Genomic DNA, 5752 nt, shown 5'->3' with positions numbered 1-5752 from the left:
CAGAGAGGCGACGGCGCCGATTGGGCAAATCCGCCGCCAGTCCTGATCCCGGATCAGCCCCCCCCCCGCGCGCATGAAACCCAACGCCTTTTGGCTCGAGCTCGTTCTCCCTCTCTCCCCGCTCATTGGCTCGTTGCGACAGCCGGCTCGAGCTCCTCCTCCTCTCTTCTTCCCCACTGGTCCGTTGCAACGGTTTTCACCCCTCCCTTCCAAGTAACTCAGCCTAAACATCCAAACGACTCCCCACAATTGGTCGGTTTGAATGATTGATAGCAGACGCTGATTGGCTTCTTGGACTCCAGCCGGAGCGGCTCACGAGACCAAAGGCGGGTTGGAGGAGGGCCGAGCGCGCGAGGTACGCGTCTCTTGGTAACGTCCGCAGTAGGAGAGCGGCGCGCGCGCGCGCGCTGTTCAACCAGTACCGGGAGAGCCGATTCAGAGCGGCAGTTACGTTATTTCTGTAGCCCAAAAGCGCCGCCTCGCGGTTGAGCTCCCACGCTGTTGGCGTAACGGCTCCATTGCCTAGAGGCGGTTGCGGGGGACGCGGTAACCAAGACTTTCCTGAGCAACGGGCCTAGTTCCACAAGCACACGAAGGCCTGCTAGGAAACAGCCCACAAGGGCCTTTCAAAACACGCTCCGAGCAGCCCTTGCAACACCGCTCTGGCAACCCTTCGCCCTCATGGCAACTGTTGTCCCTGGGCCGCTTGTGGGTGGCCTACGAACACCGCACCACAAACGACTCGGAGAAAAATAGGTGGCCCCACCTTGGGCTACCTTTAAGCAGGGGAAAAAGGAGCAGGCTGATAGGCTCGGGGATGGATGATGTGCTTTCCATCCCCACAAAGAAAGTGATTAAAATCTTTACAGTCACACGCAGAGTGATCCCCAGTGTGTGTGTGTGTGTGTATGAAGGGCACACAAACACAACATAACAAAATGAAAACCATGATTCAACTCCTCTGAGCCCCCTACCTGCTAAGGGTACCTGTGGTGTCTCTGCATGAGTTGCTGCTCTGGCCTCTGCCAATTCCCTTGTGCCTCCTTTAAGGGCAGGGAATTCAATTCTTCCCTCTTTATATTGCAGATGTCAGCAGGACAAGGAATGGGGTGAGCGAGAGTGAGGGGAGTCCAAATGTCTGCTAACAGAGAGCGAAAGTCCATTTTTCAGGGGTCCCCAATATGGGCTGGGATAAGGGCCACTGCTGCCCTGTCCATTGAGATCCCCAGAACCAAAATGCTGTTTTTTCCCTAAGGGATCACAGCAACAACAAGATACGAAATGGTAGGGCCTTAGAATCTGGTCTGTGAATCTTGACCTTGTGTTTATCTTGGGAGGGGAGGAAAGTGCTCTGGAAATGGGAGTTGTTTCTTCTAACCCCGTGTCATGGTCTGATCCCTATTTATTTATTTATATTTATTTTATTTTATATACCGCCCTAAGCCCGAAGGCTCACTATCTGGTGAATATAGACCTCTCGATGCCACACACCCTCCGCAGGGGACAAGGACCTATTAGGATGGTCCGCCCCAGACGCCTGATGGATCCTAAAGGATTCCTGAATGCGCTGGGAGAGTTGGAGCTGACTGAAGGACGCCCGGTCGAAGCCCTGGTGATGGAGTGGAATGGGGAGATCACTAGGGCAGTAGACCAAGTGGCTCCGAAACGTCCTCTCCCCCTGAATAGAACTCAGATAGCTCCCTGGTATACACCACGGTTGCGAGGTCTGAGACAGGAGGTGAGACGACTAGAGCGCCGGTGGCGGAAATCTCGCTCTGAAGATGATCGGACACGGGTTAGAGCAGCAATAGCCGCCTACCAAGTGGCAACAAAGGCAACAAAGAGGGAATTCTTTGCTGCCTCTATTGCGTCCGCAGAGTGTTGCCCCAGGAGGCTGTTCCAAGTGGTCCGAAGCCTGGTCGGTCCAGTTGCCCAGGAACCCATGGAGCACTCTAAAGCCTCCTGTGACACATTTGCTAAACACTTTGCCGATAAAATCGAGCGCCTGAAGGCCATGATTCCGTACGCCGTGGATACAGGAAGTGGGCCAGAGTCGGCCAGTTGCAGTTCGGTCCAATGGGATTGGTTTCAGCCCCTCCCCTTTGAGGAAGTGGACAAGGTGCTCTCTACTGTGAAGCCAACCACCTGTCTATCTGACCCTTGCCCCTCCTGGCTCATTATGAGCTGCAAAGAGAGGCTGAGTGAAGGGATCAAGGCAGTGGTAAATGCCATCAGCCCTCAAGGAGGCAGTAATAAAGCCCATCTTGAAAAAGCCCTCCTTGGATCCCCAAGAGTTAAATAACTTTCTCCCAGTCTCTAATTTACCATTCTTGGGCAAGGTGATTGAGCGAGTGGTGGCCAAACAGTTACAGACACACTTGGAGGAAGCAGATTATCTAGATCCATTCCAATTGGGCTTCCGGACTGGACATGGAACTGAAACAGCCTTGGTCGCCCTGGTGGATGATATGAGGAGGGCGTTGGATAGGGGAGAATGTACCCTCCTCGTCCTCCTGGATCTTTCAGCGGCTTTTGATACTGTTGACCACGGTATCCTTTTCGGTCGCCTGGAGAAACTGGGATTAGGGGGCCCTGTTTTACGGTGGTTCCATTCCTATCTTTCAGACAGGCATCAACGGGTGGCATTGGGGGATGAGGTATCAGACCCTTGGCCTCTCAATTGTGGAGTGCCACAGGGTTCTATCCTCTCCCCCATGCTATTCAATATCTATGTAAAGCCGCTGGGGGCCATCATCAGGAGATTTGGGCTGCAGTGTCACCAATATGCAGATGACACTCAGCTCTATCTCTCGTTTAAGTCCTCACCTGAGTTGGCTGTGGATACCATGTCCAAGTGCTTGGAATCCGTAAGTGGATGGATGAAGGAGAATAGGCTGAAACTAAATCCCGATAAGACCGAGGTGTTGCTCGTGGGAGATAAGAGGAGGTTGGGAGATATAGACCTGGTGCTCAATGGGGTGAGATTACCCCTGAAGGAACAGGTCCGCAGCCTTGGGGTCATTCTTGACTCCCAGCTGTCCATGGAGGCTCAGATCTCGGCAGTGAGCCGGGCAGCTTGGTATCAATTACATCTGATTTGGAGGCTGCGACCCTACCTTCCTATCCATCTACTCCCACGGGTGATACATGCCCTGGTCTCCTCTCGCTTAGACTACTGCAATGCGCTCTACGTGGGGTTACCCTTGAAAACGGTCCGGAAATTGCAGCTGACACAGAATGCGGCGGCACGCTTGATTAAGAACAGCCGTCACGGTGATCATATCACTCCAGTGTTAGTAGATCTACACTGGTTACCAGTTGCCTACCGGGCCCAATTCAAGGTGTTGATGTTGACCTTTAAAGCCCTACACGGTTTCGGCCCAGTTTATCTGAAGGAGCGCCTCCAGCATCATCAATTGTGCCGCCTGACAAGATCAGCCACACAAGGGCTCCTCTCGGTCCCACCAGTCAAAATTGCTAGACTGGTGCGGACCAGAGAGAGGGCATTTTCGATTGTGGCACCTGCCCTCTGGAATTCCCTTCCTTCCGATCTTCGCCATGCCCCCTCCCTGATGGGGTTCCGTCAAGCCTTGAAGACCTGGCTATTCAGGCAGGCCTATAGGATCTCTGGGGTGGACTAACTTTTATGCTGTTATTAACTGGACGGGTGGTTTTTAGCTTAATTTGTTATTATGGTATTTGATATTGTATTTTACTATGTACTGTATGTCGCCTAGAGTGGCCGTTAACTCGGCCAGATAGGCGACTTATAAATAAAATTTTATTATTATTATTATCTTAGATTTATAAGGAAGTTTCTAACCATATGGCTGCAAAGATGTGCTCAAAGTATGGCCTTAAGAAAACTCTGGAAGCCAGGGAGGGGTGTGTGGCATGAATTGCCAGTGACTTCCAGAGGTCAGCTGCAGTGGACCAAGGCCTAACCTTCTTCCTTGCTCCTTTCAATGGCTTCAAAAACCACAGTCAGTCATAAAAAAGAGAAATTAGGCCCACCAACATGGTGTATATACAGAACAAAGCGTTTGCCTGGGCCCAGCAATTTGCCCGGCAGCCCCCTGCCCTGGCCATTGTTTAGCCACTTCAATTCCTGAGCAGGCCCTCATACTTCCAGTTATTGCCACCAGTTTGTCTACCACAGCACTAGCAAAGGGCCACAGGACAGGAGATGGGCAAATATCCCAATTCAAAAGGTGGGGGAAACGACCATCCAAGAAAGGATCAACTGGCTCTGATACATGGAAAGATGCTAGAACAGATGGTAAAGGAGACAATTGGTAAGCATCTGGGTAACAAATGCAGTGATTAGCAGAACTAATCCTAGAAAACAAATCTCTTTTGTTTGCTTATACAGTAGGGCCCTGCTTCTCCGCGTTCTGTTAATACGGCACCAGCGGGGCGATCAGCTGGAGGGGGGGCTGGAGCTCCCCGCACTCCAGCTGATTGCGCCAGAGGAGAGGAAGATCAGCTGTAACGTGCTACAGCTGATCTCCTCTTCTGGCGCAATCAGACTCCCCCGCTTGAGCTGATCACGCTACAGCTGCCTCCTCGGGGGCAGTCAGACTCCCACACTCCAGCTGATCGCACTGGAGGAGGGGAAGACCAGCTGTAGCACGATCAGCTCGAGTTAAAACCTTTGCCTCTTGTGTGGCTGGAACGCAGCCTTCCACAGAAAAGCAGTCTCCCTCCCTGCCCAGTTTTGCTGCTGGCCGCACCTATTGCTAGTGTGCCAGCCCCCCACACCCCCAGAAAGTTGCCTATGAGAGAATCCAGCTGTCAGCCTGAAAAGGGTTCTGCACTCCTTTATAGATGATCAGGAACAAGACAGGACAAAGCTTTGCATTCCTTTTTGTACACACACCTCATGTCAGAGTAATGGTGTAGTCTTGGAAGAGTTTGAATCTGGTTCCCTTAGACCAGCCTTTCCCAACCAGTGTGCCTCCAGATGTTGTTGGACCACAACTCCCATCAGCCTCAGCCAGCATTGCCAATGGTCAGGAAAGATGGGAGTTGTGGTCCAACAACATCTGGAGGCACACTGGTTGGGAAAGGCTGCCTTAGACACACAGAGCTCATAAGATTTTCAAAAGTAATAAATTACAGTTACAATTACATGGCCCAAAAAAGTAGTAATTGCCATTACAATTACAATTGCTCTGAAAGTAACTGATTACTTTTCTCAAAAAGTAATTACATTTCGGTTATTACTTTAAAAAAAACGCCTACAAGGTGCTGGCCTTGGCTGCTGCACATCTAAGTAGCCTACAACAACATTAAAAATAAACACAGACATACAGAGGTAGTTGAATAATTATTTTTATCCATAAGATAGCCATGATGGTCTCTCCACTGGTAAGGGAGGTGGGGAGGGAGGCAGAGGCCGCTACTCAGATCTTTGCATGTCAAACCAAGTGCACACCCCCACACTCAGCCAGCAAGCATAATCCCTCTCACTTAACCACCTCCTGGATCCTGCCCTGCCACCAACTAAGGGACACTCACCCGAGTAAACATTTTCCCCTGAGATGGAAAGAAGGTAAAATACTGCAAATGCAGCACAGGAGCCAGAGAGGGTGGTGGAGGCCACTTTATGTGCCAAGTGCAAACACAGTATTCACACACACACGTCATCTTTCACCTCCACAGTTCTTTATCTCCATTCTGCTGCTGCCTCTTTGTCCTCCTTTATCCATGTTCTTGCCCTCCGGCTCCTTTTTCCCTCCACTCCATTCTT

Source organism: Rhineura floridana, chromosome 20 (assembly GCF_030035675.1).
Source record: "Rhineura floridana isolate rRhiFlo1 chromosome 20, rRhiFlo1.hap2, whole genome shotgun sequence".
Taxonomy (NCBI): Eukaryota; Metazoa; Chordata; class Lepidosauria; order Squamata; family Rhineuridae; genus Rhineura; species Rhineura floridana.
The sequence above is the reverse complement of the archived record's forward strand: the minus strand, read 5'-3'. Positions refer to the sequence as shown.